The 21,310-nt window shown below is 31.0% G+C and overlaps 1 long non-coding RNA gene across 3 annotated transcripts; it reads left to right on the top strand.

Annotated features, from left to right (window-relative positions):
* The first annotated feature begins 3,528 nt into the window (after window positions 1-3,528).
* Window positions 3,529-5,955, top strand: LOC109169535. Of its 3 annotated transcripts, XR_002052254.1 has the most exons (5): window positions 3,529-3,549; window positions 3,650-3,733; window positions 3,855-4,169; window positions 4,268-4,353; window positions 5,597-5,955. It is a non-coding gene; the product is annotated as an uncharacterized LOC109169535 (long non-coding RNA). The 3 variants fall into 3 exon arrangements; XR_002052255.1 differs by lacking the exon at window positions 3,529-3,549 and having other exon boundaries at window positions 3,560-3,733; window positions 4,264-4,353; XR_002052253.1 differs by lacking the exon at window positions 3,529-3,549 and having other exon boundaries at window positions 3,566-3,733.
* Window positions 5,956-21,310: the final 15,355 nt, after the last annotated feature.

Genomic DNA, 21,310 nt, shown 5'->3' with positions numbered 1-21,310 from the left:
TTAAGTTCAACTGGAAGACAAAACATTAATTTTAGAAACTATTTCCCAACTTGAGGTTTAAAAATAAAAAATAAAAAATAAAAAATAAAAAATAAAACAATTATGGACTCCAACCTCCATTATCTCACTCAATCTTATTATTATTATTATTATTATTTTTTTACAATAATCTGAATTATTTAAGTTATTTTTTTAGATCCATCGGTAGTTTGATGGAACAAATTGATACGGGATATGTAATTATATTATATGGATCAATAAGCTGGCATACAATATAAAAGGGGTAAAAATATAAAGGCTAATAGAATTGCAATAGTATTTACCTTGTTGATATAAGTATATTACAAGTAGATTGTAAGAATAGAGCATGTTATGGTAATAATTGTACAAGACTAATTTATACAAAGGAAATTTTAACTAATCTAGCTAAATCCGTGGTGGATCACAAGACTAAGTCAAGGCCCATCATTCCCGGCCTATACTCGTCCGATATGATCGGTCGAGTCAAGGGCTTCGAGTTGAATCACCAGAGTTATATCGCTCTGAAGGCCACCTTGTACAATAACAGATTTACCGACGGCAGATCTACAACTCTACAGGAAGAACTGGTCACTCTCCTCATGTTGCTGATGTTTTATGTGTTCCATTTTTTCATCAAATCGGAGATGTGTTCCATTTTTTCATGCTTATGCAAGTGGTGTCTACGTAAAAGACAGAGGTAATAAGGGGCCGATTTGACTTCGAGAAGATGCTCGTCAGGTCAAGATGAAAAGTAATACTTATCCTGGAATTGTTATACTAATCATGAATAAATTGTATGTTACATATAAGGAGAAAGTGTAATACTTTTGAGGGTTTCAAAATGTAATATTTTGAAGTTGAATCGTTACATATAAGAAAAAAAACGTTATATTAATTAAGATAATTTGATTTATTGTTATTTATGAGAGAAAATATAATACTTATGAAAACCCAACTCGTCTCTCTATGAGATAGCGCTAAAGTTATATATATATATATATATATATATATATATATATATATATATATATACTAGTATTTGACCCGTGCGATGCACGGGATGTTATTTAAGTATTTTTAGTTGTGCGTGTTTTATGTTAAGATTTGTGTTATATATTGGGAAATACAATTTCGACACGTAATCAAATTGTGTCTTACTAATAGTTCAAAGATGTTGTCAATATAAAAACAATATATTACAAAATTACAAATTATTGAAAACTTCATGATATACAACATTAGTGGTTGATGCGATTATTATTAATCATTAGAACATGTAAATGACACCAGGGTCCTAAATTCCAAAAAAAGGTATCATTGGATACTATTTTTATACCTAGTTCTGAGTCTGGGGTTTTATTTAAGTCGAATGAATGATTGTGGCGCCGGGTAATAGGTGCTCTTTCACGCTCATGGTCAAACCTTGCGGAATTTCCTTTAATTATATAAGAGTCGTACATAACACTTGTTAGAATGTTAATTATCACATTTTTTAAAATATGGTACAATAAAAATGTGTGTTTAGGTTCGTACTATTGGATATGTTGCTTAATGGTGTTCTGCTACCCGAATCTTGCAAAGGGGAATTACGAATTGTTGTCCGAATTGCGCTTGAAGCTGTCAATTTCACATTAAAAACATGTTAGCAACAATTAATTATAATCTTGCACAATCGTATAGAACACTATTACCATTTGTCACAATACTTAAAGGCGTACTTAACGAACTTTGGAAAACACCACGTAGGGGTGTACGATTGTGTGTATTGTTGCCGAATTCAACGGACGACATGTACGATTCATCACTGACCCCTCGATTATCATTCTCTGTAAAAAAAAAACAATGATATAATTATATATATATTGTATATTTGGTGTCACAATTTTTTTAATTCATACAGATTCCGAATTTACTCCTTAAATGATAGTTTGTAAAGGATGGATTTACTTTAAATGTCTAGAGTTTATAAACATTTGATGGACACAAATCGCAATAATAACAAATTAATATAATAACATACTATTATAAAAATTGCACTAATATTAAAAAACCTAATAATATTAGAAAATCCACAATTTCTGGGCAGTGTTAACTATACTGCCTAATTAATATTAATATTAATTATAATAATAATAATAATATTCAGATTAATAATAATAATATTAATACAAACATACGGACACCACTACCGCACTACCGGTTCTAAGCACCCGCATTTCCACCAACATCACTACTCTCTCTGTCTCTCATTGCGTAGATGCACTCCCATTGCTCATGTTCTTCACTCTGGAATTGTTTGAACAACATCTCCAGAAATTCTACCCGAAGACCATGCGAAATTAAAGATTTACCTGGGCTTTACGTTAATATCTCAGCGTTGATGTTGGTATCCTCTGTCAATTTTTGATTTCTACAAACCCCAGTCCGTGGGGATCTATACGATCTAGCGCAAACTACTACAAATTCTTAGATGAATTTCCTATTCCGGTAAGTTATCTACAATATCGCTCAGTTAATTCCATTTCTATGAAACAATTATGCACAATTAGAGTAGATACCGTGAAACCTAACTGTTGAGGCTTTGTTTAACTACTAAGTCCCATTAAAGTGTAGATATGTTGAAATCCTTCATTGTTAATCGCATGCATCTGTAATCTGAGAAAAAAATGGATTTTAAACAAAGTATCTATCTATCTTGGGGGATTCAAAGTTTTAACCTGTATTTTTGTGTGTGTATTTTTTCTTTGAATTTGTTGTTTGCATATTTATTTTAAAAGATACTATAATATTTGTCAGGTGAATGTTGGGATGAAGAAAAAGTGGGTTTTGATTTCTAAACCTAATTCTTTTCAGCTTCCTTAATCGTTTTTAATATCTGTAGTATTGTTTACAAAAATCGTATAGTTTTTGTATAAACTAAGACAGAATAGTATAACTGCAAAAAGAGTGCTTAGATTTACCTTGGTTGTTGCTTGGATGCTTGCGCTTCGAACCAATGGTGGTTGAAGATGTAAGTTTCCTCATGTATTCTAGGGGAGATGAATTGCCAAGTTAGGGATTTCTGTAGATGTGGTTTTAACAGAGGTTTATAATATGTGGTTGTTAAATATATAGCTGCAACTTAGTCCATTAATATTTGCAGACAACCTTGGAAAATGTCAATTATAATTGCTTTTGGAATACTAAAAGGTTTTGATCAGATAGTTAATGTAATGTGCCATTAATATATTAGCTGATTGATATTCTTACTACTTGTTTTTCCCTACTAAACTGTATTTCTGAACTTTTTTTGGATTCGAATAATGAACCTTATTTATCTAATATATGTTGTTTTGCAGGTCACAATCACTGTAGAATCTTGGGATTAAGAGACTAAAATTTGGATGAAAATAAGTTGCTTTGTATTTGTACCTTAGTATGGTTATCCTTCAGATCATCTGCGCTGATTCCAAGTAGATCGAGGCACTCCCGGTCCCATAGAAGGAAAGGAGCATTGCCATCCAAATCCACAACCCTAACCTTAATTCTGTACCTGAGTGTCCCGTCACCCCAATTTCGATCACATGTACTACACCATAGCCACTTTCCTTTGAGTTTCAGTTTTTTGTTGCACCCCTTTGTTCTACAGGAAGCATAGTACCACTCTGGATCATCAATGAATACAATCCTAGCTGCCACCCAAAAATCGCCAAACTGCATCATATGAAAGAATGTTAGTCCACTTTAAAACATTAACCAAATCAGTATATGAGTACTTATTTTTATAGTATCCAGGTGAAGACCATTTTGTCTATAACACTAATTAACCCATGAATATGTGTTTGATTGTGCAGGTATGTGGACAAAAACACAAGACCTGAAAGCAAATTAGTGGACTGCTCACTGGTGGAATATCAACAATTAGTGGACTATCAACAATTAACACCATAGCTGAAAGAGATAAGTACTTAGTGGTGGAGGGACAGTTTGTAGTCAGATTATTGTTAATATTTATGCATTAAAGCTATAATGTTATAGACCACATTGTCTTACTATTATTCCATACAATTCTTATGGTAAAATACAGGTTAAAAAGCCAAGAAGATGGACCTAGTCTACAACTTTGAGCAGAACTGAAAGGCTGATTGAAATGAAAAGAGTCCACATAGGTATTGTTTTAAAATCCTAATTGAGTTAATATCACAACATAATACAGATTAGGTATACCCTAGGCAGTTTCTGACTATTGAATAAATTTCTAAGACAGGTATATATCCCAAGAAGTGGGATACAGTGTGCACCATGTCAGCAGAACTTCAAAAGGGACTGAAATCATATTCAGTGCATATAAAGGTATAACACAGCAGTATACAGTTGCTCACAACTCTATTATATTTCCATATGAATTATATTTTTAAGTGCATAATGCTATGATCTGTCAACGTTAGAAGGAATTGTATGGTAAAATAAAATGAATAGGATCTATGTTGGTTAAACCCAGTATTACCTCCTTATCCCTGTAGATGTCATTGATAGTACGAACTTCCATATCAGCTCCTAGGGAAACAGAATATGAGCTACATTCTTGAAAACTTGACTGGGAAATTATACTGCGCATGGGAGTCTGTTCTTGGCAAATACTGGAAAAACATAACCTAAAATGAGCAACAATAATAGTTGTAAAACTTCATGTAGAACAAAAAAATTTCAGGGTACCTTTTCCTGAACTCTTCAAATGGGGGAGATTCTTGGTTGAATAGCAGCTGTGTTACATCATAGGAGCTACAAATCTTTACATCACCACCTTTAAGAAGAACATTGTATATAGAGATTAGAAAAGCTTCTTGGTTAATAAGATAGTAGATAGTCGATAGGAGAAGTTATACGATTTACTGTACTTACTTTTTAGGCACACCCTTGCCGTGCAAAACTGGATCAGGACCAACAGTGGTTCTTGTGTAGTAGAATTGTAGAATGCCTCAATCTTGCTCACATGCTCATCCCACAAAGTACACATTAGTTGTATTCCACTGAAAATGATTAGAAACATATTAGAAACAAAGCCAAGTGTAAAATATATTCAAAATCATAGGCACTGGATCACAGTATTACTCAGTATCTTCAATACTGATTACCAAATAAGCTTTTCTCATCCAGGCCTTCGTTAGACTTGATCTCTCTGAAGGTCTTGAGCCGATACATTTTCATAGGAAACTTAACATGCTTTAAATCCTTAACAACAGTCTGATAGTTAAATTTGATCATGTACTTCTGTGGGCTAGTTTTGTAGGAGTAAAAATTTGTGATAACACAAAAATTTTTGATAGCACACACTGAACCTTCCACAAAACTGTTAAGGTACTTATCCACGTACTCTTTGGGTATATGAGCGTGCAAGAAGGACCCCTATGTATGTGTAAATAACAAAGAAAGGGACTATAAAATATGGGAATATGTAGAAAAATATGTACTGGGTCTAAATTTGTAGTAAAAAAATGAACCGTAGAATTGAATAAACTGTATATCTAGATTTAAAGAATACATACCTCTTCATCATGGAAAACAACTTCTTTTGACCTAAACTTCGAAGTATCAGTTCTTTCAGGGATCTTATATGCTCGCACCACCCGAAGCTTAAGAGCCTGCCTGGTATTCATGGGAGATATCTGGCTAGCAAGAACAAACATTTTTTGCTATTCAAGAAGAATCAGAGAGGCTTTGTAGAGGGAGATTGTATTTTGTATTAATAGTTGTACATGCGTTGTATATATAAGGTCTGATGACCTTCGTTATTGATCGTAACCATCCTGATCAATAAATACCTAGAGAATAGGTATGGGTTAGTGGGCTCAATGTCCGATATGAACAATTGATTACCTTAAATACATTCTCTAATCCCATTGGATGAGAGAATGATTTGGGTAGATATATTGAAAAAATTAGGTTTCCTATATACATGGAGCTAGTATAGTGCGCAGTCGATTGGTTTTCCGAAACAAAAAAAATAAATTCATAGTGATTACCTTAAATACATTCTCTAATCCCATTGGATGGGAGAATGATTTGGGTAGATATATTGAACAAATTAGGTTTCCTATATACATGGAGCTAGTATACTGCGCAGTCCTTTGGTTTTCCGAAGCAAAAATAATAAATTCATAGTGTTTGCCCAAAACGGCGTCGTTCATGTTGGGCGGGAACTTTTTGCTCCTATTGTTTTGCTTTAATATATATATATATATATATATATATATATATATATATATATATATATATATATATATATATATATATATATATATATATATATATATATATATATATATATATATCTAAAAACATAATAAGTCTCAATCAAAGTTATACCCTTCATTTATTTCCATGTTTTTAATACTAAACATTTTGTACATTGTGCTTTTAGAGTTGTACTATACAATTTTTTGGACAAAAATATCCTTACCCCGTTATAACTTCCGTTATCTTTTACATTACTTTTACCATACACTTGCATCTACCACATCTTTTCTTATATTCTTTAATTATAACAATATTTGTAAAACATTATATATTCATTATATATTAAATTAATATAATAATTAGATTATAATTAGTAAAAATTTGTTAGCTATTTTTAAAAATATAAATATTGGGCTTATATGTTTGCGCATCGCGCATAGAAAAGACTAGTGTATATATATATATATATATATATATATATATATATATATATATATATATATATAATTATTATATGTGTGGGACCTTTACTTGTGTGTGACTCTTCGGGTTTAATTTTGATGTCAAATTAAAGAAGAGTAAATTTCATTTTTAGTCCTCGACTATTATGACATTTGATAGTACTAATTCTCGGTTGTACTCGTAGAATATATGTACCGTATATAATATGTATGAACAGTGTAATAGACAAGAAGATGTAGAACAAAGTGAGTTCTTTTATTCATGATGTTCTTGTTCCCCATTGTATAGAGAGAGGGGAGAGCTTATATCTTCGAGAGAGAAAGTGGAGGAGAGAGGCCCCTAATTTAGAGGGCCAATGCCCTATTTAAAGGGTCAAGGTTTGACGGGTTGACCTTGACCCGTGGACCGGGACCCGAACCGTTTGACCTCGACCCAAGCAGGAGCACGGAGCGTATGGGGAGCCTGAATCCAGGGTATATTCCCCATCAAGAGTCCCCCCAGTCCATGCCCTGACGATGAGTTAATGAAGAAGGGGTTGGACTGGAAAAAATTGGCTACACGGTCCGTGACACGCGCCGGTTGTCTCGTTAAAAAACCTTAGACTAGGAAAAAACCCAGTGAGAAAAACAAACTAGCTTAGGGAAAAAGAATACAACCCTAAACACAGTCTTTTGGACCATAAGGGGTCGACTAAGCTCTACCGATTTAGGGATCGAATTTGCAACGTGACTCGAGAGGTCGAAACCTACCGATCTGGCGATCGTGATGTTAGCTAAGATCGGGAGATCGAGTTAACTACGATCTAGAGGTCTACTTTACCGATCTACCGACCGGGAGGTCGGATTAATTTGCGATTTAGGGATCGAGCTTTCTACAATCAAACACTAGGAGACCCGATGGTCTAACGATAGCGAGATGCGCTCGGTTTACGAATTGAAAGTCCTAGACAGAGGGACACTTGGAGACCCGATGGTCCAACGATAGCGAGATCGGGAAGTTCGTTTTGCTCGGGATGCACTAGGCGCTAGGAAACCCAAAGGTCGAACGAAAATGAGACCGGGAAGGTCGTTTTTTATCGGGAATCGATGACGAGACCGAGGAGGTCGATCTATTCTTTTGATCGGGATGTGATGACTGGACTAGGAAAGTCGGTCTACTCAAGAAGCGCTTTGGCGAACGAGCTAAGGCGGTCTACTCGGGAAGCGCTTTGGCTACTCAGGATATACTTTAGCGAAGCGAACGAGCTACTCGACCGATCTACTCGGGAAATACTTTAGCGAAACAAACGAGCTACTCGACCGATCTACTCGGGAAATACTTTAGCGAAACAAATGAGCTACTCGACCGATCTACTCGGGAAATACTTTAGTGAAACGAACGAGCTACTCTACCTATGTAGCCCCCCACTCCATTAGGTGCGAGAATCATTAGCATAAGGGAGTAGATACGATGGGTTTTCGAGTTCGCCTTTTAACTTTGACTGCGATCGAGAAGTGACCCGATCGAGCTTACGATGCCAATGCACCGGGACACACTCATAGTGCCGACGATCGGGAAGTGACCCGATCGAGCTCACAGTGCCGGTGTACCACCCCGACCGATTTTGCCTAATTTGTATGACGCTTTGGAACTTAACTAGATCTAAACTTACCGATCAAGGGATCGGACCTCTCACACGATAGAGGATTTACATGCTACCAACCACGCGATCGTAAGATCGGAGCCTCGTCCGATACAAGTTTACGCGACATTGCGGTCGTAAGATCGGAGCCTCGTCCAATTGATCCGGAGATCAAAATTGCCTACATGGCAGGACATGATGCCGAGACTTTTCCCAAGCTTAACTATGCCGATGGTGGCGGGGTCAACCTGACCGAACTTTTTTATACCGGTGGTGGATATACCAACTTAACCAAGCTTAATTTACATACTTTTTTTTACAATTTTTTAAGTATAAGTACATAACTTATACAAATTATAATCTAGCCTATACATTTTATAATCTAAAACTATACTACGACCCCTTTTTAATTTGTGGCCTGACTAATCTAATTTGGACTTTAGAAATTTCATATGTAGCCGACTCTAATTTGTGAGTGTGACCAATATTATGTAGCCCATTCAGTAATATATGCGCAAATTATGCAGTGGACTCGTGTCCACAATGCATTGTGGACACGAGTCCAAAACGATGTCGTTTTCAGGAAAAACGCGTCATTTCAGTTAAATTTTTTTTTTTTTTAATTTTGTCTCACCGTTAACGGTGTTATTCATTTGTGCCATTATGATTGTACAGTTATGAGATTATGAATGTACAGTTATGGAATTATGAATGTAAGTTATAAAATTATGAATACAGAGCTCTGACATTATGAACTTACAATTATGAACATATAGTGATACAATTATGAACATAGAGCTCAAAAATTGTGAACATCGAGCTTTGAAAATTATGATTTTACAGTTACGGAATTATGAATGTACAGTTATTCAATTATGGATGTACAGTTATGAAATTATGAACATAGAGCTCTGACATTATGAACTTACAATATGAACATATACTGATAAAATTATGAACATAGAGCTCTAAAATTGTGAACATAAAGCTTCGAAAATTATGAAGTTACAGTTATTGAATTATAAATGTACAGTTATGGAAGTATGAATGTACAGTTATGGAATTATGAACATAGAGCTCTGACATTATGAACTTACAATTATGAACATAGTAATAAAATTATAAACATATACTCCTATAACGAAGCGGTCAAAAAGAAGAAGATAATAGTGCCTAACGGCACTGTTACCAGTGTCCATCATGCATGCATGCTGGACACGGGTCCATAGCATAACGATTGGTAATATATGTTATAGAATTAAAAATGTTCGCCCGTGCATGGCAATTCAAAAAATCACGTGAACGGTGCCAGGGCCGTATTTTAAGTTTTGGTGGCCCTGTTCTAGTAAATAAATGTGGCCCTACCAAAATCATAATTTTTAAAACTAATACATGCAAGTTTCGAACCTTTGACCTCCAAGTTAAAATACAATAAATACACATTCTTACCATCTCTTCATGAAACCTTTAAAGTTTAATTGAAAACTTTTTAATTTTTATTTTTAAACTAGCTAGGTAAAAATTAAATATTGAACCTCTAAAATTTGGGGCCCCTCTAAAATTGGGGGCCCTGTGCGGTAGCCCAGCTTGCACAGCCTAAAATCCGGCCCTGAACGGTGCCATCACCGATCGCGCCGACCACGGATTTGGATCTAGAGACGGCTAACTGGAGATCTTCTTCGCTCAGGAAAAATCGTATCGGCAATCTGCTCTGAGAAGCAATCTTGGATTTGGCTACAGAACACTAGCCTTGAGAAGCTGAGAATCTTGTGAAAAAACCTCATTTTTACCATTTACAACTCTTGAGCTTAGAAAATGCACGCCAACAGGGGAGATGGCAGCTGCGCATGCAACACTTCCTGATTTCTCCTCTGTTCTTGATAAAAGTAATACAACGTTGACTGCGGGAGATACAAATAAAATGGACACGGGAGGAACTGCATGCGTATAATGTTGATATGGAAAGCCTGAGGCAACATCACCTATACAATGCCATTTCTGATATCCAGTATAGTGCCGCTGTTGATGAAGCGTGACTGTGTATGTTCATGAAGTGGCTTTGGCTTGCGCTTGGAGGCTGGAGTTACACGCTGTAAATATACTCTGAGCGACGGAGCAGCGGCGAAGCTGCATCTTCCGACGAACTAAATCAGCGGCCTGGAGGGATAAAATCTCCGGTCCCTTCTTCTTCTCTTCGCATTGATCAGGAGTGTGAGGATGACGATTTGATGGACGATCATCTGCATGCAGCTGCTTCTTTATCTAGATTGCGCAAGGAAACAAAGATGGCCTCCCCTGGATTTTCAAGTGGCAACAAGCAGAGGAAATGAAATAGTGAGCAGAGTGGTGTAGCGGTCGAGGCACTTGCTTGACAATTTGAACGTCTGGGTTCAAGTCCTTCTAATTCTAGAACTTTTGGGTTTGGATTTTTCTAACTCCAAATGTTAAAACCCAGGCCGGTCCTATCATTCTATAGGCACAGGGCATAGCAACAAAAATAAGCCCTATATTAAATTAATATATATTTTTATAACTAAAATATAAATTAAATAAGAAAAAAATAGTAATGTCCAATAACTTAAATAAGATTTACAAGTTTTTAACAATTTTACATACACATAAAAACAATTATAGATGCATTCGTGAATTCAAAATAATCAATAATCGCGCGTTTTCATAAATAAAGAATTATATAGTTTATAAAATGAATAAATAGTTTAAAACCAAATATACCTTATAGACAATCACATTATTATTATAATAAATAATAAAGTATTTATTAAAAACAATTTATAAAATAAAACTTACAAAAAAAGAGCATAGCATAAAATCTTAATTATTGAGAACAATAAATCAAAACACTCAATTATGAAACATAACTAATTGCATAAAATAGTTTGAATAAAAAAAACACGTACTAAATCACACATCTTCTATATTAATATCATATTTATAATTTTTTTTTAATTAGATTACTTTCAAATTTTTCTAGATTGAATTGAATACGTGACAAACAATAAAACTTCTAAACCACTACATTGACTAGATAATTCATAAAAAAAATTAAAATTATCTTTTAAAATATTTTCATAACTAAATCACAAAATATATTATATATACATAACTCATTATAAAGTTCACAAAATAACACATATTCTAAATATAAGTAGTAAATTAGTCGAATAGAAATAGATTCAAAATTTGATATGAATCACAAATCAATTTATATTATAAATCTCACTACAAGTCTACTAAAGGTAAAAAAAAAAAATCACAAAATTACAAATTAAATTTAAAAAAAATACAAATTTAAAATAGAAATTAATTTGGTAAGTTACAATTTTATTATAATAACATCCCTAAATTCATCTACTAAAAAGTAGGGAGGAAAGATTTTATGTAAAAATATATATGAGGGGATTTGATCTCTTGACCATGAGTATACAAAATTACAAACTACAAGTCTTACCAACTCAACCAACTAAAAACATATTATAATAGTATCCCTAATTTATCTATTAACTAGTACATACGGGAAATTTTATGGAAAACAACATCTATGGGGATTCAATCCATTGACCATATGGACAAAAAAAGCAAAGTCCTACCAACTAAGCTAACACAAAGATCTATAACATTAACATATGTTAAATAATTATACGAAATACTATGGTATATATATAAGAGGCAATCGTTATACCCTACACCACGGCGCGCGTAGCATTGTGCGCCGCGCGCCTCCCAAAACGACGTCGTATTGAGGTCGTTTTGGGAGGCGCGATAGGAAGTTGCTGTAATTATGTGTATTTGTTCACACAATTATGTGTATTTGTTCACACAATTATGTGTATTTGTTCATACAGTTATGTACATTTTTTATACAATTATATACATTCTTTTTATACAATTATGTACATCCGAATCAGAAAATTTGTGTGTATTATGTTAAGAGTTGATGTGTATTATGTTAAAAGTTTATGTTTATTATGTATTATGTTAGATTATGTGTATTATCTTTTAAAAAGAGTATGTATATTTTGTTATATAATTATGTACATTCATGTATACAATTATGTGTATTCTAGTATAACATTATGTACATTTTTGAACAACGGTTTTTTTTAAAGAAAAAATTACTGTCATTCACTGGGGCGGGAAATTTCAAAAAAAAAAAAAAAATTAAAACGACGTCGTTTTGCATCAGACGCACAGTGCAACGCGCACCGTGGTGTAGGATATAAATTGGCATATAAGAGGTCATAGGAGTGGTGGGCCCCTTCCAAGCAAGGGCCCAGCCTACACTTGCCCAGGGCCGGGCCTGTTAAAACCCCCTTTTCTTGTTGCTCGGCAGTGTTACGTAAGGATGGTGGCAGTAGTTAAAACCCCCTTTTCTTTTTGCTCGGCAGTGTTATGTGAGGATGGTGGCAGTCGGGGAGCTGACTGGAAAAAGGGAGGACACAGACCTTTTGTTACGTGTCCCCATAGAGGGCGCCAAAATAATAGTACTAAGGGAGGTGTATTCAATTATGACTTTTGTAGAGTTTTAAAAACTTTTAAAATGATAGATTTTAATAAACTTTGATTGACTTTTATAGAGTCGTTCAAACCTTTTTAAAACTTTATAAGACTCTATAAAAGTCTATATAAAAAACATTCATAGACTTTTATCAACTTTTTTATTTTAAAAAGTCTACAAAAGTCATTGAAATTCTAAATTGAACACATCCTTGCAAACTTTCAATGATTTTGATTCTTATCATATCATTTATAATTTTCTTACAAAACATTTATAATATATCATAAAATTCTTCTTATTATATAGTTCTTCACCCAAAACAACATTCTCAAAATTATTATTTTATCCATAGTATGCTGAGACTTATTATATACTAATTACTTATATGTATTATTAATAAACATTAAAAAAAAAACCATTTCATTAGAAATTCATAACAATATTGAACAATAAAATTTATAATAAAAGAATTGATCAAATAAAATATTTAAAAATATAATTACAAGTTCCATAAAATAAAAAAAAATCGAATATTAATAATATATATAAAAAATTATACTTGATATATTGCTAGGTATCACGCAAAGAACTATTATTTGCAATATCAATTTGAGACTGCGAACAACAACAAGGTGCTACTGTTTGCAATCTCAAATTGTTGTTGCGAACAGTAGTTCGCTATTCGTAGTAACCTGTTGTTAAAAAAAGAGGAAAAATATATATTACGAATATAAACATAAAAAGAATAAATCAAAATATATAAGTATTTATATGAATATTATGAAACATATACTAAAATTTGACGACGAAAATTTGCTTTGTTCATGTATTTAGGGAGAATTAGAGAGAGTTAGGGATAAAAAAAAATTCATAGAAAAAATAAAAACTAATATAAATAAGCAATAATGAAGTAAAAATAATATTATTTCGAATTTTTAGAGGAAGATTGTAAAGTTTAGGAGAGAGAGGAAAATTGGTAGAGTTTAGGTATGAGGAAAAGGATAATGAAGAAAAAAATAATTTTATTAAATTTAGATAGGTTTATAAAGTTTAAATGGGGAGAAAAAATAGAGTTTAAATAGAGAGAGAAAACATTCAAAGTTGTTAGAAAGAAAATTTTGAAATCTTGGAGTTGGTGGTTGGATTTCATCTATTTATATTTGAGAAGGAAAAGTCTAGGAAAGTCCTAAAATTAAAAAGTCTACAAAAGTTCATAACTTTTTGGATACCACATGACTTTTAAAGACTCTTCAAAAGTCTTAATCAAATACCACATGACTTTTAAAGATTCGTTAAAAATCTTGGATTGAATACCGCTTGACTTTTAAAGACTCTAAAAGTTTGAATTGAATACCTCCAAACTTTTAAAGTTGATAAAAGTCATTAAAACTCTATGAAAGTCATAATTGAATACACCCCCATAATTATCGGTTGAACTCGTAGAATATATGTACCGTATATAATATGTATGAACAGTGCAATAGACAAGAAGATGTAGAACAAAGTGAGTTCTTTTATTCATGATGTTCTTGTTCTCCCTTGTATAGAGAGAAGGGAGAGCTTATATCTAAGAGAGAGAGAGAGAGAGAGAGAGAGAGAGAGAGAGAGAGAGAGAGAGAGAGAGAGAGAGAGAGAGAGAGAGAGAGAGAGAGGAGAGAGGCCCCTAATTTAGAGCATCCACAATGGTGGGGGAGAATTGGGGGATAATGTAAGAGTGATTAGGAGAGAGAATGTGGGAAGGGGAGGAAAAAAAAATAAAAAAATCAAAATCAAAAATTAAAAAACAAAAAAAAAAATAAAAAAACTAAAAGGTCAGGTGCGCCGAACGGCGCGCCTGACGCGCCCTCGGGCGTGTGCTTTGCACGGGCCCGTGTGGGCAGGCTGCTGTGCGCGAAACGCGCACAGCAGCCCCTTTTTCTTTTCTTTCTTTTTCTTCTTTTTCTGCCAATCTCCCCAATTTTGCAGGAAAAATATTTTGATAAATAACCCCACCCCACATTTGTTATTATCCCCACCCAAGATAATTCATTTGACATTATCTCCATAATATCCACGGATGTGGATGCTCTTAGAGGGCGAAGGCCCTATTTAAAGGGTCAAGGTTTGACTGGTTGACCTTGACCCGTGGACCGGGATCCGAACCGTTTGATCCCGACCCAAGCAGGAGCAAGGAGCATACGGGGTGCTTGAATCCGGGGTATATTCCCCATCAGCATTGTCACAGTCAGTCCTATTCTTTTAATTTTACCATATTACATCTCTGAATTTAATTTGATTGTCACTATTGGTTCTCCGTTAAAATTTTCGTTAATAATAAGGTCAATAATATTGATGGGGTGTGGACTCCGGCCCAAGAAGAACAAGGCCCAAGAGATAGAGTCCATGGATAGTGGAAGAAGCCCAGAACATTTAAAGCACGACCCACTGAGTAAAAGGCTATTCATAGGGCCCAACAGGGGCCAGGGCCGAGTCCAGGAGTCGGCCCAGGCCCAGGTGGCGACTCGGCAGAGATCCGTTGCTCGGCATTTATAGCCGCAGTTAAGAGGCTCGACTCAGCAAGTCGTTGAGAGGACAAAAGAGCCGTTGGCCGGCCTGGTAACGCCACCCAACGGCCCCAAAACATAATTAGTCTTAAAGTAGTCTTTTAATGAGCTTTAACTCGGTAGAGGAGGGCCTACTATATAAAGGGCCCTCCGTGAATGTAAAGCAGGCGAGTCTGTGCCCAGATAATAGAGAGACACCATTTTGGCTATTATATTTTCCTCAAAAGCAGGTGAATCCACCGACCAAGGTTGTGTTGGACCTCCCTGGACCCAAAAACCCTAAAACCAACAAATATATTTTAACAACTTGTCTCAAATACAAATTAAAATCCATCTTTTTTATTATACTTCTTCTCTCGTAACTCTCTTTGTGCTAGTTGAAAGTTAGGAAATGGAAAGAAGTTCAAACCAAAAGTCGAGTAGGGGTAAGAAAGATCCAAGCGAGAATCAGTTCAGTGTCTCTAAGTTTTTCACTGGGCTGTTTCAAGAAAAGCCGCGGAAAGATTCCACAGAGAATGAGTTAATGGATGTGAATGTAAATGTTACCAACTTGAAGCAAGGCAATATATTGTGCTCTTCTGTTAAAGATAGAAATGTAAATTATATTTTGAATCAGAAAGTTGGGAATCGTGATCAGAGTTCAAAAGGTACTTTATTCGATCATGCTGAGACTAGTAGATCGAATACAGTTGCTGATGATAAAAATGCAAGTTTGCCAAAAGATGGATTTGATTTGTATTTGAGACAAGGTATTAAATTACACTAGTATTTGAGCTCGTGTGTTGCACGGAATGAATTTGTTATAATATTTTAAAAATATTTAGATCGATATACAATTGTATAAATTATAACATCGAATATTATATAATATAATTGATGAATTCAGTTGCACCGATTATGTTTTCTGATGTTATCAATGCTTGTATTCGAGTAAATAATTGTCCAATTAATAGCTAACGTGTAGATATACGCATTCGGTGTTGTAACTTTATTTTTTTCTTTAATTATTATAAACACAAAGTATGATATTTGTCAAATTGTATTTTTTAAAAAATATAACGTTTACACATGTTATGAGGGGTTAAAAAATATTTCAAAATTATTTTTTATTAGTATGTATTTTTATTTAAAAATATTTTCCAGCAATTCAAACACTCTTTTACCCTCCCATAAAAAACTGATAAAGAAAAATCATTTCATTAAGAAAATTAAAATTAATTAAAGTAAATCTAATCATACTATATTTATTTGTATCTGTATATTAATTTTATTTTGAAATCATTGGTTCACATATTTGATTTTTTTAAAATTATTTTAATTTATAAACATAAATGATATTGTACTAATTAATTTATGATATTTATCAAATTGTATTTTTAAAAAATATAAGATTTACACATGTTATGATGGGTTAACAAAATATTTTAAAAATATTTTCTATTAGTAAGTATTTTTTTAAAAAAATAATTTCCAGCAACCCAAGCATTCTCTTAGTCTCCCATAAAAAAACTGATAAAGAAAAGTCATATCATTAAGGAAATTAAAACTAATTAAAATAAATCTTATATGCTATATTTATTTGTAATCGTATATTAATTTTATTTTCAAATCATTGGTTCACATATTTGAATTACTTATTTTTTTCTTTAATTATTATAAACATAAATAATATTGTACTAATTAATTTATGATATTTATCAAATTGTAATTTTTAAAATATAGTGTTTTACCCGTGCATTGTGCGGAAATTTTTTTGTTATTATGAATTTAAAATTAAAATAGAAAAAATAAAAAGATGTTAAAATGTACAATATAATAACATAGTTGACTTTTATATATTTGGTCAAAGTATCTATTTTCATAACATACAAAATTTAAATTTTGTATGGTTAATATAATCTCTAATCATGTACATATTTAGATAAATTTATAGAAAAAAATCATATAATTAAGTTGATTTATTTCAAATTGTATTTCATATAGATTATAATTCTAAAAATATGAATAATAATAACTAAGAGAATTGTACTTAGAAAGTTAGAAATCAATAAAAAAAAATGTAAATTCTAAATTTTGTATAAATAAATATAAACTCTAATTGGACACATATATCTTTATATGATTGTATAATACATTGTATATACACATAATATTTATTAATATGTATATAGAAAAATTTTGTAATATAATTTCATTAATTATAATTTATATTGATAGATTTATACTTAACAAATTATATTTAGAAATTTAAAAAGTGTATGTATGTATATTTAAAAAAAATTATAAATATTCTTATTTTGTTAATTTTATAATTTCATTTATTTAATTATATTTCATATTTTATTAATTATAATTTAATGAAATTGTCACAAATATTTCTATGCAAAAAATCTTATATTTCTCAATTTCATTAATTATATTAATTATAATTACTAAATATTGTGAAAATTACCATAATAATTTCATTAATTATATTAATTATAACATTTGTTCTCTTCCAATATTTAAATACATTATCATAAAATTACCAAAATAATTGCACAAAAGAAGGAAAGACAAATTATGAGAATAATTACCTTTAATAAAAATTAGGAAATTATGTTAAAAAATAATCTTTTTTTTTGAATGCATGTTAAAAAATAATCTATATATTAAGATAAGTATAATTTATTTTGTGTCAATAATATTATACACTAAGTATAATATATATATATATATATATATATATATATATATATATATATATATATATATATATATATATATGTATGTATGTATGTATGTATGTATATGTATATAAATTACCATAATAATTACACTGCAAAAGGTGACAATACATAATTATTAAAAAATAATATTAATAATTAATTATTAATGCAAGTATAATTGATTTTGTACTAGTAATATTATACATTAAGTGTGTGTATATATATATACACTTTTAATTCTATATTGATAAACATAACCTGTGTATATACTTTAAAAAAAATATTAATTATTAAAAAGGGGATATAATTTAAAAAGTAAATTATTAATTAGATTACCTAATATAATTGTCCAACTAATTGATTCCATGCTACTATGTATAATTCATATATTTGAAAACTTTTTAAAGCTAAATACCTATTAATTGCCTTAATAATTAAGACAATTTTTAGTCAATCAATATTCAATAGTATTAAAAGTATTATTTTAAATTTTTATAAATAAGATACAGTTTTATTAAATTGAAATAATTAAAAATAATGTGTAAATATTACCAAAGATTTTATAATAGTACTTTTTATTGCCTAATAGAATTTGTCAATTTTTAAACATTGTTTATGGTAATTAATGTATGACATTTAATACTAAAATTATTAGGTAGAATTTTTATAATTAAGGTATAATATTATTAAATGAAATTTATTAAAAATAACGTGTCCACAATATAAAATAAATTATACTTGTCTTAATAATTATTTATTAATATAAAGATACAATTGTAAATTTGTATAAGAAAAACATAGAAATTTCTGGCTAAAAAAAAATCTCTTCATTTCTTTTTTCTCTTTCCTCAGCATCACATTCTCACTCCCTCAAAAAGGCAAAGTAGGATGAGAAAATGCCTTCATCTACAACGTTCTCACCCCTTAATTCGATTTAGCTTTTGAAGGAAAAACTTGGCTAGGATGATTTTACTTTTATATATATATATATATATATATATATATATATATATATATATATATATATATATATATATATATATATATATTCAATATTATTATGAAAGTATTACAATTATAGCTTTGTATATGAAAAACATAGAAACTTGAGTAGTTTAAATCAAAATTATTAAAAATAATGCATCTATAGTACAAAAAAAAAATTATACTTGCTTTAATAATTATTTATTAATACAATTACCCAATATAAATTTACAATTATTAATAATTATTTATGGTAATTATTCGGCATTAAAAAAAGATAAATAAAAAGAATAAGAAAAATAGAAGAGGAAAGAATATATAGATGCCATATGATATCTTACATAATGTAAATTGATATCAAATTTAAGGGAAAATGGCACTTTTTCCCCCTAAGTTATATACTTATAGCATTTTTCCCCCTGAATTATTTAAGTGGCTCTTTTTCCTCCTGAAATGTTAAATGGACATATTTACCCTTAAAATAAATATTTAAAATTAATATTTCATTTATTTTTATTCTCCAACAAATTATTACTATAATTTGGTTCAAACCAAACAGATACTATAGCAACCAAACCTAAATATTCCAATTACAATTTATAATCAAAACACAATATTTAGAATTTATTAAAATCGTGAACTGGAATGGCTGGTTCATGTTCCGAACTGAAAAAATAAAATACATTTATTGTTGAATATAGACTATTTTAAAATAAAAAATAAAATTTTAAAATAAAGATGGTTCAAAATCGCGAACTGGATCCGGAACCACCGGTTCACGGTTCATGATCCCGTTTTTTTTTATTCTTAAATTTAATAATTTGAAATCCAAATATTGGGTTCTAGATCTGAATCATAACTGAAAACTTTTAATTCGATTGCTATAGTGTCTGGTTCAGTTCGAACCGAACCATGGTAATCGCTACATATACGCAATAATTTGTTGGAGAAGTAAAATAAATAAAATGTTTGCTTTAAGGGTAGAAATGTTAATTTAATATATTTAGGGAAAAACCACCACTTTTAAAATAATTGAGGGGGCTAATGTGCTTACATAAATAATTGAGGGGGAAAAAGTGCTATAAGTATATAATTTAGGGGGAAAAAGTGTCATTTTCCCCAAATTTAATTTAGAATTGTAGTAGGAATAGGAAAGTATGAAAGAATATTTGTAGTAGGGGATTGTATTACCATATTTGTACCATTGTAGTACGAATAGAAATTGTATTACCATATATTTTACAATATTATGCAAACCTTAATACGTCTTTTGGGCTGGAATTAAAATATAGGATTTTGTTTGTATATATAGTATAGATTACTGATTGTTTTAATAAGCTTATTATTATTACATTTGGATGATTAATATTAATATTCAATTTGGTTTTATTATTTTCACACAATCTTCCTTTTTAAATTCTTGATACGCCGATTGATTTCCATTTTCACTTTTTAAGGGAAATAATCATATTATTAATAAATGTTTGTGCAAGAAATTGCACAGGAGAATTTTATTTGTATTAATAGTATAGAAAATTTTAATTTTATTATATTTTAAATAAATGCTACCATAATTATATGTCATATATAAATTTCTTGCTTTAGTAATATTAATCATATGATAATCTATTCTATTAATAAAAAATAAAATTCTTACTGCATAACACAAAGAGAACAATAAAAAACACCATTAGGTACTCAATACTTAAAACACAACCCACAATATATTTTAAAAAAATTAAATGGAACAAATAATCCATACTCTAAAAACAAAAAAAATATAAGAACATTGGTTTTTATAAGAATTTAGTTACAGGAAATCAAGTTTAGGTCAATAAAAGCAAAAAAATACTAAATGGTACTTTCAAGCATGCATATACATGGATATTTTAATCTACTGGCATTCAATTGTTTCTCAGAATCAGAAGAAGTGTCTTCATCATATGAAGAGGAACCGCTTTCCACCACATTTTTGCACTGTTCTTCTCGACCGCAGCTTTCGCTTCTCTCTTAACTACAAAGTCACCAAAAAACAGTGAACTCAGGTAGTATCCCCTACTAACTCTGTAACCATTACATCGCATAAATAACAAAAACCGTGTCTGGAAATAAAATATATAAATAATATTACAAAATTATTATTTTAAACAAAGCAATAATACGAAAAAAATACATATAATGCAAATTTTTTTTTAAAAAAAACAATAATTAAAAATTACGGAAGATCAATTATAGACAA

The sequence above is a fragment of the Ipomoea nil genome, unplaced genomic scaffold (genome assembly GCF_001879475.1).
Source record: "Ipomoea nil cultivar Tokyo-kokei standard unplaced genomic scaffold, Asagao_1.1 scaffold3314, whole genome shotgun sequence".
NCBI lineage: Eukaryota > Viridiplantae > Streptophyta > Magnoliopsida > Solanales > Convolvulaceae > Ipomoea > Ipomoea nil.
This window is presented reverse-complemented; position numbering and strand designations above follow the sequence as displayed.